This window comes from Hyposmocoma kahamanoa, unplaced genomic scaffold, assembly GCF_003589595.1.
Source record: "Hyposmocoma kahamanoa isolate Upper Pololo Valley unplaced genomic scaffold, ASM358959v1 93, whole genome shotgun sequence".
Lineage (NCBI taxonomy): Eukaryota > Metazoa > Arthropoda > Insecta > Lepidoptera > Cosmopterigidae > Hyposmocoma > Hyposmocoma kahamanoa.
The window spans coordinates 142,974-158,539 of NW_020654810.1; the positions used below are offsets into that span (position 1 = coordinate 142,974).

The following is a 15,566-nucleotide window of genomic DNA, read 5'->3' on the forward strand; positions in this document are numbered from 1 at the left end:
CGTGGGGCGGCGCCTCCGCGCGCGCTCTGCGTCGCGGCCAGTCCACGCCGAGCCGCCGGCCGCGGCGCCGGTGCCGCTGAGAGCCGTCGCGGTCTCTCTCCGCCGAGAGACACCGTGCCGCGTGTCTGCCGTCGCCTGCGCATCTTCTCTTCAGGGAGTGGCGGTTCGCATCTTACCGGGCAGCATTAGAGTCGTATCGTTATTTTCTAATACTGTCAGGTAAAGATGTCGTCCGCGCTCCACGTTCGACGAGATAGTTCTCGCTGAAGTCGGCGCCTGCAGGCTGCGAAGACGCAACGTCGGCATTCTCGGTGCGAACGATAGCAGCCTAAGAAGCGAGGAGGCTGCGCAACGTTAACCAGGTAGGATTGTGGACGGCAGAAGGCGCCTTGCCACGCGGTCGCGCCGCCTCCGTGGGCCGCGCCGCGGCCGCGTGTCTCGGCTACGAGCGGCTCGCGCCTCGCACGCTACTGCTAGCTATAGCGTCCTCGGGCGCAAAGTTCTCGTACTGAAGTAAAACTGGTTATGTCACCGTCGTCCGTTCTTTCGCCGAAGTTACGCTTTTATACATAATCCACACTGTTGCGGTTAAGCATGTTGTTACGTCATATTATTACGAACGTACGACTTTCGTAACGAACTGAACACTAAAACATATTCTTGAAGATGAGATAAGGATATTAGCCGATACTTAGAATCCGAAAATATTTGTCGAAGTGAGAGAAAGTTTGTTTTTGTTATGCTCTGCAAGCTAGTGTCGCTCGCGAGCTCAACGAGTCATTTGCAGCAGGTTCCAGATGCCATTTTAGTATTCGCATAATATTACTGATTCTTGTTGACTACTATGGTCTCTTGGGATAAGAAGGCCGAGTAACATTAAATGTAAATACATTAAACTATACTTAGCATACATAAAGCATACATAGACTCATTACACTTGTAGCCGGTCAGTCGAGTGGCGGGGCAGAGCGGCAAGCGCTGGCTGTTGCTGCATGTAACTCTGCTCACATAACTAATTAAAATTCTTCTTGTCCGCAACGGGCAGCCGTTTTCAAGTAATTAACTGTACAGCTATTCACTGTGCTCCCAACTCGCAACCGTTCACGTCAGTATTACAATTTTTTGTTGTGCAGTTGCTAGTCTTCGACTAAGTTGTTGTAGAGACTGGAGAGTGTGGAAGGCGAACCCCACCTCTAAGTGAAGGCAGTCGTCGTGGCTGCCGTTAATTCATGAGACCCGCTAATTTTGCCCGAGATGTGCATTATTCATTAGAGGATGGAAAGTTTTGGATTTCCGAATATAAAGATGTGGGTCAAGGCCCGTTTTTAGACGTTGCTGTTTTTGGTAACTTAAATGCAGCCTCCTTCCTCGCTTTTTAGTTTCTCATTACGTTTCTGATTCGTTTTCTATTGAAGAATTACTTTAGCCATGCGTAACTTTGTAAAATGATCTTCGGCTCTTATGACTGAAGAGGTTATCATTATAAACAAGCAGAGATAAGTTTTCAGTGCCCTGGTGGTCGCAGTGCCCAATCGCAGAAGTCGCCGGAAGGGCGAGTTTGGGTATTCCTTCAGACGGAATTGAGGACAACCTCGGTTAAGTTCACTCGGAGAGCTGTCAAGAGGTCGGAGAAAGCCGCTGTAAATTAATCGCTCAGGTGGATTCCGCTTTCGAATCGAATTTTTATCGGTGTCCGTGTGTCGCGGCGAAGACCGGTTCTTAATTTCTTATAGGTGCGCGCGTTGTGCATCTATTTCGGGAGTCGTTGACCGCCGGTTTGGCACTACCGGGGGCCGGTTTCACTCTGCTCGTGTCGCCTGTTGCCTGCGCCCGCTTGGGTACAACACGTATTTCAGGCGCTGACGTCACGCGGGTGGAGTACTTTGTCCCCAGACGCCGGGAGGGACATGCCTAATCGGGCGTAATATTATTAATAAGCCGGGGGCGGGCGCACCCTCGCCTCTGCCGTTATTTATGGGTTATGGATGCCCATCGGTCGCATGCGACCGTCACAAGCTGGCCTGACTCGCACGCAGGCTCGCTCGCGCCATAGCCGGATCGTCATCAGGCACCGTCGTCACAGCGAAAACTTTGTGGTCATTTTAACAGCAACAGACAATTTTTATCATTGACGACATAGTTTAATGATTGTTTCCATAATAAATGCAAAAACCTTTCCTTTAATAAAACTCACATAAGTTTTTGTTTTGGACTATATTTTTACTACATCACCACAGAAGAGATGGCTCTTCTCCAATTTAATAAAATAAGTGGCGGCCCCAGGGCGTCCAGGTGGGCTCGGATGGCGACGTAGGAAAGACAGTTTCGCAAGAAGGGCATGCTAATGGTGAGAACATGCCCGAAATGTGCCAATAGCCCACGTGAGTACACATTGAAACTAGGGGAATCATTCTATTATTCCGTGTCAGAAGGTTAATCTATGTGGTATGATCATTCTGCCATTCCGATTGCTTCTTTAAATCAATCTACTAGAATAAGTTGCAAAATTATTGAATGTTTGACGATATAATGAGGGTCATTTAGTTAATAGAGTTTAGTAGTTGTTAGTTCGCAATTTTGGCTGTTTTCGAATTACAATTAGCTGTTTTCCATTTGTTTCCTTTACGTTATGTCCAACGACCTAACTCCAAGCCAAATTTTAAGTTTCTAAGGGCAGTGAAACACGTCCAGACTTTTGATCACAATTTGTTTGATGAGTGTTAAAAATAGCCATATTCAAATTTATCCTATCCTTCAATATCTAGAGTATCACTTACTTGACTTGACGTTTCTTGTTACATTGGTATTCTGTGTAATTTAGGGAGACTTCTTAGATACATAAGTTACGTGTGAGTAATAGAGTGTCGCAATTGTGTCGTTGTTTTGTTGATTGTTGTACCGTACCACGTTCAGAATATTAAGTCGAAATCTCCCGAATTATCATTCTAAATTGCCATTTCTGGAAATATTCACTTGTCGGATGAGAAGATTGTTGACATAACCCGTAATTGACATACGTTTCTACGGAGGTTTCGGTATATTTTGTGAAATGTTCTAAGAAATGCGTATGTTTTGTACGTAATATATTCAACCAGTCAGTGGTTAAATCTGGGAAAATGTATCATAATTTGAGTGCTGTGTGGACAATTAATAGGCTTATTTAATTTTTGTACCTACGTACTGTAGACAAGTAGCTAAAGCAACAGACTGTATCTTCTTGCGTTTGCTGCCGGTGAACCTATAGACTGGACAGGGGACCGCGGTGCGGCGCGGCGGTGGTAACCGACGAGGTAGGTGTCTCGTAAAAATGCAAATTACCGAAGGCTGGTTGCGGCGCGAACGTCCCCGCCCTCGCCTTGCCCCGCGGCTTTCCCCTTACTTGCCTACCGTGTTCGGTTTGTCATACTAACGACATCAACGTCTTCGTTATTTATTTCGTTGAGAATCAATTTGTCAGTTGATTGCTGGGGTGGAAACAGCACCTTGCAAACTTAAGAAAACATTACTGTTTCTGCATCTATTCACGATTACAACAGCTTATGCTTCATGTATTGATTATCTACTTCTCCCTAAAAGCTTAACGGATTCTTTATTGCACAAAGAAATAGAAAATCCTGAATTAGTAATAACCTTTAAATCACATTTTTGTCAGTCAATTATGTGTGATATAGTGAGAAAGTCTACTTATTTAGAACGAGCAATTTTATCACGACTTCTTATTATTTTTATTTTATTTTATTATTAAGGAACAACAACAGCCAACTTACATACATCTTACAATTACAATTTAATTTAATTAATTAAATACATCATTACTGAATGTTAAGAAGTTATTAAAATGTGACAGCTCTCAACTAAAATTGAATCTCCTGTCCTTAAGTACCTAATAATAATAACAAAAGAGATACACTGAACGTAAATTAAATTTGTGATCGCGGACAATCGGGTGATGCAAGCATTTTGTCGATTCCCGAATCGACGACGTTCCACCAATTTAGGGTTTCATTTTAAGTGCGTGTTAAGTTTAAGTGGACAAGATATTTATAATAAATATTTGGTGCACACATCTCACATCACGTCACATCTTCTAAGAGTGAAACCCTAAATTTATTACGTTCAAAATAATTACTGCCACCTATTCGGGCAAAGTTCATAGGCAGCCATTTTTAAAGATTTATCAGGTGTAAAAATTGTAATTTTGGTAACAATTTACTCTTAAACTAGAGGGAATGTATAAACGTGAGTTTTGCTCCTATATTTGATACAATAAGACCTATAATAGAAAAATTTGAATTTCATGGCTTTTCCATACACTGTGCGTCGTTTAGTGCGCCAGCGCATCGCACTCGTCGGGCTGACGTCGCGTTGCGCTGTTGACACAACTGCTCGGCGAAGGTTGGCGTTCGACCAGAGCGCGTGAACACAGCAAAACAACTTATATGCTTGGCGACGCGACCGTGTATCAGAAGAATAATGACGAAATTCTAAAGTGGTAAACAGTGATCTCAATACCAAACCCTATCGTGTCGTTCAGGGCAGTGCGGTCTCGCCCCAGTGAGGGACGCGACGCGCCAACCGGACGAATCTTTAGCTTAGGCGACGACGCTCCGGCGAGATGATTAGCGCATTATTTTTAAACAGCATTGTTGTTGTTGGTGCGAGCATGTCCGCGTGCCGTCGCGTCGCCGCGCTAAAAATACCGAGCGCATGCTGCGGACGAGTCGCGCCGCTTTGTTGGGTCGCAGTTTTTGGGGCTGCTCAGTCTCACTGAACTATTGCAGCTGCTGCGGCGGTGGGCTCGTCGCATTAGAGATTGCGTTGCCTCCGGCGGCGGGGTGAGTGAAGGCGTGCGGCGAGGCGACGACGGCCGCGCCTCGTGTGCTAAGTTCAAGGTGAATGTCGTTCATCTCGCATGACACGTCGCGCTAGACGACATAAGTACCTGACGATGAATTGAAGATGATGAATTTCGCGTTCCAATTAAAAGTTCCCAATAATTTTTACAGTACAATTATAAATTGAGCCACAGTGCGCCTAGCCTGCCTGCCTTTCGTCGTTGTAGGCGAAGGGGTTGGTTATTTGCTGATTCAACGACAGCCGACTCCTCCGATGCCGACACTGGACACCGCGCCATACACCCACAATGTACGATCAGCAACAATTGCATTGCATTATCTCTCTGTGCTCGCTGTTTGTGAAATAGTTGGATTCTTTACGACACGATATTTTATTATTTAGTTACACAATTTTTTTCGAGTACCTACTAGAATTTGCAATAGATATTTTTTTAACTTGCAAACATGTCAATTGCAACTGAGACCATATCTTAGTGCTTCTAATATGTATGAGAAGTTGAACGTTGAAACATATTTTTATTTAAATAACGTTCTCTCTTGAGCAAAGGTAACCCCACATCTTTTTTGATCCGATGCGATTCGACTTAAAAGTGAAAATGAGTTTTCAATGAGGTTAGGGCTCTATTCTGTCCTAAAAATGTATTATTTTCACAACGTCGCTTAACAAAAACTTTGACAGTAAAAATATGTAAGCGTATAGCCACCATTACGGTACACGCAAAAAAAAGTAATATAAATATAACGCACCTCTGTCTCTTTGATTTCTCAGTAATGAAAGGAAAGGTAATGTCGTTTTAGTATAGAATTGTTAAATTAGTCGTTGCCCGCACGAACTACATAGGTACTGTACAATTTTAGACGCCATGGATTTGCTATTATAGAATTATTTGCAAGTATAGAAGGAACTGTAAAATGTTCTGTTCTTTTCTTATTGATAATCAATTCATTGAATTTTCACCGACTTCAAAAAAGGATTAGGTTCTCAATTCGACTGAATGTTTTTTTTTAAAGTAAACATACTTTAAATAAACGCGATAACTCTGTGAACCGATTTTGTTAATCCTTTTTTGTTGGAAAGAGGGTACCTCAGAGATGTGGTTTCATTTAAATTTGAAGAAAGTATTCCACATCTAAGGATGGCCAACTAGGGGATGAATAACTTTTAAAGTCGGTTTTTTTAGTACTCTGTACTGATTTATTCTTTATTTATTAAGTTTACTTTCAATTTGACGCCAACCAAGAGTCATTCTTGTAGAAGATACTATTTTTTTGCTGTTAAAGTGAAAACATAATTTACAAAAACTTCTGGCTGTATATTAGGTCCTTATTTAAAACAAACGAAACTTGCGGAGTCTATTTCTCCAAACAAAAGATATTAACGCGACTGCATTGTGTTATTGTTCCCTTTCAAAATTCAATTATTTTGTCTGTATTATAAAGGTAAACCAAATTACATTAAAAATTGCGAAACTGATAATCACTAAGTACTACTCATTAATATTCGTAAGGCAACGTCTCTTGCGAAAAACAAATGAGAAACTTGTTACAGTTATATCTATTTACTCAGAACAGCCTAGGAGTTGGAACTGTTCACATTTATCATTTCCAATAACTATTTTATAATATTATAGGTTAAAACAACGTAAAAGAGCTAAACTGAACACTTGAATGAATTTTTGTGATCTGGTTAGGAGATATTCTGAAATAATCATATAGCCTATAGTTTAATAATAATAACGCACACACTCAACATAACCCCGCACTAGGGAAACCCTGTGTCGCGGGTGCCATGGACACACACATAGACAACCACAAATAAATTACACCCAAACTCACGAGAGAAATAAATGGTAGGCCTTACAAATATTTCTTCCGGCCCGGGGATCGAACCTGGGTCCTCTACGTGACAGGCATGGTAATCGTTCGGCCAAGGAGGCAGTTATTTTATTTATTATATTTATAGTTTATGCCCCACAATACGCTTTAATTTCGTATAATGGCAAACATTTTAAATAATCTGATATTTTATTTAAAGGATGAACACATTGCTTCTTATAAATGAATTTGTGATTTTGTGTCAAGAACAGGCAGTTTGTTTTTATTCCTCGTATTGCATATATCATAAGAAAAAAAAATTGTAAATGTTGAATGCGTGCAAATGTTATTTAGAAAGAGCAACCCCCTAGAGTTTCTTGCTCATTCTTCTCAGGGGAATCTGCCTTAGGAATGAGCGGTAGAGTTTAACCAATATGACGATTTCAAGTGTAATAATGTTTACGTATGAAATAAAGATTATTTTGATTTTGATTTTTGATGTGTCACCACAATTATATTAATTTTTGATGTGAATTTTTTGTGAAATTACTCCACTACTTTGTTATAATTATTAATACAAAGATTGAACACTTAGAAAAAATCCTTCGATCCTGCTGGAATCGAACCAGCGTCTCCAAACAAACCGTACCAACTTTTCTTGGCACGGTTAGCCTACCGAGGTTTGCTGGTTTGTTCGCTGGTTCGTTCCGTGGTAAACCACGGGACGAACCAGCGAACTTCACGATTTTTTCTATGTTTGTTGCAGATCTTTGTTGTCGATTGTTAACGGCTTTTTTGCCGTGGCGCCATCTGTGAGAAGTCTATTTCTTGATTCAGCCAGGTACCTTTGCCGCTACAAGTAGCTGGCTAGAGATGTCGCTTTAATAATTGTAGTTAAGTGTATTGAATGTCAGGATGTGTCACCACCATTATACCTATAACTTTTTTTTGTGCTGAAATTACTGCACTAGTGTATAAATTGCGTAATCATAAATGTACTGTGACTGTAATGTAACAATATTAATGAGTTTAAACACGTTTTTGCAGGACAATGATTCTATTACCACAAAGCAAAATGCCGTATGTCATTAAATCTGAAAGTAGCTCAAGTAAACCAATCTGGCGATTACTACGTCTCTGACTGTTTTCGTGTTATTATTACTGCTTAATCATGTGCAAAGCAGAACAGTCTTTTCGACAACTTAGTTCTTTATGGATCACGTAGCAATTTAGCAGCTATAGTTGTACCTAAAGACAACTGTATCTACAAAGTTCTATTTTTCGGTTCTAGGTATGTTGTTTGTGATCGTTTTTTCTGCCCATTAAGTGACGTAAATTTCACAGGATTTTTTTTCTTCGTAATAAGAAGCAGGTTATTTAGATCAAATGTACTTCCTTTGACCATTATTCACTTCTGTATAGGAACATTGATGTTGATGCCTTTTAACTTTAACGTCAACAAATAATATAATCTTATGTTCTGTATCTTCCATCGGGCTGGTAATCTCGGGGGACGGTGGTCTGGCACCGTTGACATCGACCTTCAGGACCTTTCTACGGGTACTTTTACTTTTACTAAGGCTTCGGGTCGCCTTAACCGTAACTGGCAACCACAGAGCTTAAACACTTGGTAATTTCCTACTAATTATGGGCCCGTTCTCGTGTTATTGTCTTTATATTATTTTTATGAAACCGTTAATTGTATAAAATATATTTATAATTATCTGAAATAAATACTTACTTGGTTCAAAATAGTAAATAAGCATTCTGTAAGCATGCTCGCTCAGTGTGTTTGCTTGATCATACGCATCTTAGTGCTAAGTGGCAGTGCTTATTTTTATTTCTGATATGTACTTTTTTCAAGGATATTTTATTCGGTTTACTAAATTTACATTTGGCTTAGTGTATTTTAAACCGAGAAGGCGTCGCGGGCGCAGGTGCGTCGGCGGCGGCGGTCATTCAATTTTCAACGCGCGCAATTAGAATAACTCTAGGCCGCCGCGCCCCGCGCCCGGTCGCCGTCGTCGCCCGCGGTATAAATGGAGTGCACAGCAAAATGCGCATGGTCGTGCTTATAGGCAACCTTGCAACTTGAGCAGCTGTTCTCACGCTGCCCTGAAGGCCATTGCTCAGTTTCGCGTGTTTCGTGCCACAAAGCGACCGTGCGCTGCGCTTGCGTCCGCGCCGACCGTGATAACTGGGTTTTGAAACAACGCAAAGATACACAGCCGTCTCTGTCGCAACGGCGGCATGTGGACTTTATTTTCACTATTATTATAGTATTATTTAATTTATCAATTTTATCGAAATTTTATCACAGCTTAATTGATAGTGTCCAAGTTATAACCTATCTCATTTGTTGTTAGCCGTTTATTTATATTTCTGTGTTTTAAATGTTACCTACGGCTACGTCATAATTTATAGTAGTCGTAGCATTGTCATATAATTATGCAGTACCTACACGGCAACAAGTAAAACGTGATAACAGATACATACAATGATAATGAACGAACATTCTATGAAAAGTATAATTCTGTTCCTTTTGCAGCGGTTATCGAGCCGCTTGCCGTCCAAGACGCTGTCGGCGCGAGCGCAGACCTGCGCATATGACAATCGCCGCGTGTCCTGTCCTGTCCGTACGCCGGCGGTCGACGACCCGTCGCGGTGTCGGCCGGTCGTCGGCCGTGGGCGCCTGCGATAAACTTTATACAGGTTGCATGCGGTGTAGAGTATAGGTATGGCGTATGCATATGCATGGTGCGAGGCTCGAGCCGGTGCTGGACTCGGGCTGGTTATGCTCGATACCGTTACTTTTCTGGCTCTCGAATGTGGCCCTGCTTAATTCTAGTTTTTAACGCGGTCGCGACCGCCTCCGCCGCCGCCGCACCGCCACCGGGAGCGCGCTGCGCCGCTGCCACTGCGCTGCTCGTGCGAGAAGCTTAATTGAGAATTCCGACGGTATACCTGATACGCCAACATTGATAATTTATTTCACGTCCAGGGCTGCTCCTTCTTCATTCAGGCGGTACTATGTAATTCACTTTAAGGCCCTGCATTCACTTCTACATGTTTCCTACATTGTTAGCAAATATCTGGCTATATACGCAGAGAGTTCATTTCGAGCCGGGTTGCCGAGTTGTGTACATAAATATCAGTCTGTCTCGGAATGGGAACTAGGTAACCATGATACTCGCCGTGCTCTCACAACAGCGATCTCCCTCCGCCGCGTAACACAGTAGCACCGCTGGCGAGGCGCGCCGCGCGCCGCTGGCGACTCGTCGCGTCGCTGCGCCGTTTGGGCCTGCAATTATTGTAAAGCAGATATCGCGCAATCTGAACGAAATGTGCGATTTTGTGCTTATTTTTTTAATATTTTTTTTTATTTACTATATATATTTTTTTAATTTTTAAATGTACTAAGTACACATATTGCATTCAGAGGCCGCACATATGGGTTTGCTGGACGAGTAGGAGTTTCAAGGACGAGCGCCATGTGTTTGAATGTGTATTATCCGTTACTGTATTTTCGTTATCGCTCTTCTCACTAGCACTCATTTTCACGACCAAAGTAAAAGACGAAAAAACACACTTGAGTTTAAATGTTACTAAGAAATGAAAATGGCGGATTTTAATAGCTACATTTTTTACACGAATTAATTTTTAGTTTATGTATATTACGTTGTGCGTTTCGTCATTATTTGTTACCATTAAGCTGATGGCTCTGAAGCCAATGCTTTATAAATAAATGTTACCGCCATTTTTTTTTTCAAGTAAGCGGTAGAGGTAGGTATTTTTATTCTCGCAATTATGATCACTGGGCAGTTGGCTATATGAGCTTTTCTTTTGCCTGTTTGCATAGTTCATTATTTATGTAGACTTGAAAAAGTTTAGAGAAGTGGACAGTAATACAGTAATGGATTTTCATACTTATTTCCCGGCCAGGCGGAAGGCCAAGTCTCACGGTCCATAAATGACGAACTTCCCATGTTCGTTTTTTGAAAGTAATGCAAATATTTCCGAGCATGTTTGAGAAAATATTATTATGTATTCATAGGACGAGTTCTGATTTTTTCCATCCTCTATGGTTCTGTGGTTCTGATAGAGAGGTTGTTTCTCTATCACAAAAAGATACTGCTAGTAGTGCTTGCTAAGATCGATTTATAGAAAATATAGGAAAAGACTCATTATTGTACCTATCTCTTATTTAATACATTTAATGAAAATTATCGGACTTTGTAGTAGACTTTTTAGTGAAAATAATTAAAAATGCTTTTTCAATTTACTTAATATTACAATTACATCTAATTGCATAGGAAAACAAATTGAAACGTAAGTTAGTTCGTATATCGCGAAAACTTTTTCAAGTCCCATTCATATCAGTTAAAATGTATTGAAACATTGAAAGCTTCCGAATTTACTTTTCTGCTTTTTGATGTTTTTTCCGCACTCTTTTTTAAACTCGGCAATCCAATGAGCCACTGTGGAATAGCGTCTTCCTCTAATGTTTGTTGACTGTCCAAACAAATAAACACAATATTTTCCGGATTTTAGTTTTTAGTGAGAAATCACTTGCCCCTTATTTCTTTAATTACGCGTTATGAGGAAACGCCCTTACTTTTTTGAATCCTGAAAGAGCTCTAACTAATATTGTCTATAGAATTAATAAGCTGTTGTTCTCATTTTGACAGATCTCTACACATTCTATCGCATTGATAATTTGTCTGAAACTTGCTATTCACTTTTCCCTGTATTACTTAAGCATTATTTCCTCAATTTCTTTTATAATGAAAATACTACCAAAGGACACTTCCGAGCTGCATTTTACAAGGAAAGACAGGAGTTTTTATGAAAGTGGATTTGTAAAATTACCCCAAAGAATGAAATGTTTGTACACCGATAAGGCCAATACATAATTTATTAAAGTGAGATTTTTTTGAATGTTTCTCATCGATACATTTTTCTTTGATCCTCTACGGACTCTTTAGCCAACCCAATGTTATATCATTATGTTTTTATGAACTTTTTGATTCTCGCTCGTATACCTTTCTATAATTAATTTCTGTTGGTATAAACAATTGCCTTTTAGGAGTTTTAAAACTATCGTGACATAAATTTTCTGCAAAAGCTTATTATTATACAGTTTCTGCGAACTTGGACGATAAAAATCCATTGAAGTGGTCCGTATAACCTCTTCAGGCTTTTTAAATAATATATTCTATTATAAAATAAGATTTGTTCACGTAAATCTTAACGTTCAATTTGAAGATATGTCTATGTACAAAGAGTATACTTGCAAATATTGCAATCGTGCAAGTGTGCTTTGGTAACATTGTAATAAAGATATTTTGGATTTTTTAGTAGTATAAATATGTGCTATGTTGAGTCCTCGGCAATACGCTCTTCTGCAGTATATACAAAACTGTTGCACAGCTTATAAAATATACGCTTCTACGTGAGGCGCACTATAAGTTTCCGGAATTAATAAGAAAAAATGCTGTAAATGGTCAGAAATGAATTTGTTGTTACTCAAAACATTGTCCGTTAGCGTTAATGCACTTTTTCATGTCAATAAACAAATTTTGAAAACATTTATGCCACTCCTCCGTTACAATCTCTGAAACATATTTTTCATACTCTTCGACAGCCTCTTCAGGTGATGAAAATCGTTGACCGCGTAACTGGTTCTTAATTTTTGGAAATAAATAAAATTCACAAGGTGCCAGGTCGAGACTGTACGCGGAATAACTCATAAAGTCAACGTTGTTCATCTTCAAAAATCCTTTGGTCTGTCTGGCCGTGTGAGAACTGCCATTATCGTGGTGCAAGATGATACGACGTTACGGTTATTTTTACGGAGTTTGTCAATAACTTCCGGCAAACAAATGGTCGTGTACCAATCACTATTTACAGTACAACGATTCTCCAAAGCAACAGTAGCCACATGTCCAGTTTTATTACAAAAGAAACAATCATCCGCTGAGAAGCACTTTGCACGCGCGTCACTTTGGTTGGTTTCGGCTTATCTCGAAAGACACATACGCTCGATTGCTGCTTTGTTTTAGGATCGTAACTATAAATCCATGTTTCGTCACCTGTTACTATGTCCCACACCAAATTTGAGACACGTTGTTGAAACTGGTAAGCATGGCATTGTACCAAGTGACGCGATCCGTTTTTTGAGCCTCAGTCAAATTGTGTGGAATCCACCGAGAGCACAGCTTTTTCACACCCAAATGTTTGTGTAGTATTGATTGTATTTGACTCATGCCTATGCCTAAAGATGCCCAAATCTCATGGTATGTCACATGCCTGTCTGTTTTGATCATACGGCGCACAGCATCAATGTTTTTGTTGATCACAGCAGTGGACGGGCAACCATCACGAAATTCGTCACTGAGATTCACACGACCGCGTTTGAATTTTTCAAACCAGCTATAAAAAGTCGTCTTGCGTGGTGCTTCAACGCCAAATGCAGTTTCAAGCCGAGTGAAGCTCCGCTGAGCTGTTAAATTACACTTTGAAGTCGTGAAGAACTGAATTGAAGTCGTAGAAAATCATACCACGAAAATTTTCACGAGTTAAATCCATGGTGATGTAGACAACCAATTTCTAAAATGACGCCACAATGTAAGAACAAGTGACAGTCAGATGAAACAAATTGTATTCTACAGCCAAAGAATTCCATTTTCAATTATTTAATAATTACTTTTTAAATATTGTTTATGTAAGTGGCCAGTTCCGGAGTTCCTTATAGTGTGCCCTATGTAGTAAAATTTACTTAACTGCTTTGCATGTGTGATGCATAAAATTTACGTAACATTATGTCACGTGTGTTAACTTTCTTGTAAAAAAAATGGATACAATAGCTTATTTTAATCGTTTTATTTATTTTAAGTACTACAAAAAAATTACACTTATTAAAATTATACTTTTTTAGTGTATCAATCGCATAGGCACTAAATTGTTACGACTCAGAGCCGCTGCTCAGGCCAGACTGACCCAATCACTAGCAGCCGTTATTAAATCTTCGTGCAAGCGTTAGGCACGACGCAAAGTGGGCAACCGTTTGAGATGTACAGCAAATGATGTCCAAGTTGGAACTATCCGATAATCATCATCTGAACTTATTGTCTATGCTCCAGCCCACTTGAATGCGAAGCCTATTGAGAGACTTCGAAATCGGCTATGGTAATTCACGGTGGGAAAAAGGTAGTTGACATTCCTTCGGTCCTGAGGTTACATCTCATCTGCTGGCTCACTACTCAACCATCTCGCAAATTGATTCCTTTCTCCAACGTTACAAAGTTACTTACGGATGACATGTACTAAAAAACCGACCTCAAAAGTTCGTGAATTACATCTATTAGCCAAGTTTTATTGAATTTCATCCCCAAGTTTGCCACCGTTAAAGGTGAAATATTCTCTTTAAATTTAAATGGGACCACTGCTGAGGTAACCTCTTTCCCACAAAAAAAATCTTCAAAATCGGTTCACAAATTATCCCGAAACATACATACAAAATAACAGAGTCGAATTGAGAACCTCCTCCTTTTATTGAAGTCGGTTAATAAAAACTGTTTATGTAGAAATGGCCAACTAATTTGTTACACTAATTAAAGGGATCTTTCACTCAGTTTTCTTTTCAACGCCGTTTTCACAATTTTCATTGATTAAAAGGAGTGAGCTGTCGACTCATCTGTACGTAATATATAAAAGTCTAACAAATAATAACGAACATTGTGACAATAATAATAATGTGCCAAACATCCACACCACTAACCTAGTCCCAAACTAGGGAACTTCCCCGCTCTATATGTACCAGAGTAACGGAATTACTTGCCCTTGATTAATGAACCCTTAGAGCGTTTGCGCACTACGTCCGATTCGTATCAGCTCCGAATCCGAGAAATGGCGGTCCGAAATGTCACAGGCATAGATATAGGAAGTCACAGGTGTCCGAAGCGTCATTTTATCTCTAGATGCACAAGCGATGTTCGTAGTTTTTTGTTTTTGTTTCGTAATTATTTATTTATGTTTTACGTTTAATGTTTTGATCGTGTTTTGTTTTAGTTCTGTTTTGTTCCGTTTTCTCTTTTTTTTGTCTTTTGTGGTGTCATTGTGGTAAACAAATAAATGTATTTTCTTTCTTTCTTTCTTTCTAGTGTCTCAGATTTGTATGGCCTCGGATTCGGATCGACTACCGAGAGGTCGTCAATAATGTAAGAACTTTAGCAGGCTTATTTCTTTAGTTATGTCTCACTGTAACTGCCTCTGTGGCCGAAAGATTACCATGTCGGATTGCCATGCACAGGTTCCAGGTTCGATTCCCGGGCCGGGATAAATATTTGTGTGGCCTACATTTATTTCTTTCGTGAGTTTGGGTGTAATTTGTGGTTGTCTATGTGTGTCCATGGCATCCGCGACACAGGGTTTCCTTAGTGTGGGGCTATGTTGAGTATGTGCGTTGTCATTATTATTACTGTACGTGTAGCCTTAACATTTATTTTATAAATTTCGCAAAAAATTGTAAGGTATCGTTTGTACGCTTCTTCGTAAAGTATAATATCTCTGCATGTAGTAGTGGTCGGGAGGCAGAAGGGACTGTGTTCCAGAGGGCGGCAAACGTAGTGGACAGGTTTAGGCGGCGCGCGGTTATAGAACAGCGGCGCGCGCGCAGGTGTTGCCGCCGCCGCGCGCCGCGCGCCCGCGCAACCTTGACCGGCGCATTAACGCATCTCACACAACATACTCCACTAGAGACGTATCTCATTTGGAACAGCCGCAGATAATTAAAAGACGTATGTGCAATTATTTACTAGTACCTATTCAATTGGTGCCCCTTTAGTTGTCGTTCTTTAGCGCTGTACAGGCGGAGGGAGGGCGCGGGCGCGGGCG

The 15,566-nt window shown here is 40.4% G+C and overlaps 1 protein-coding gene across 1 annotated transcript in view; it reads left to right on the forward strand.

Moving 5' to 3' along the window:
- The first annotated feature begins 32 nt into the window (after positions 1-32).
- LOC113237598 (somatostatin receptor type 5) overlaps positions 33-15,566 on the forward strand; it is a 275,719-nt gene continuing 260,185 nt past the window's right edge. The window contains exon 1 of the mRNA XM_026474173.1: positions 33-362. The gene's annotated coding sequence lies outside the window, so the exon portion shown is untranslated. The remainder of the gene's footprint in view (positions 363-15,566) is intronic.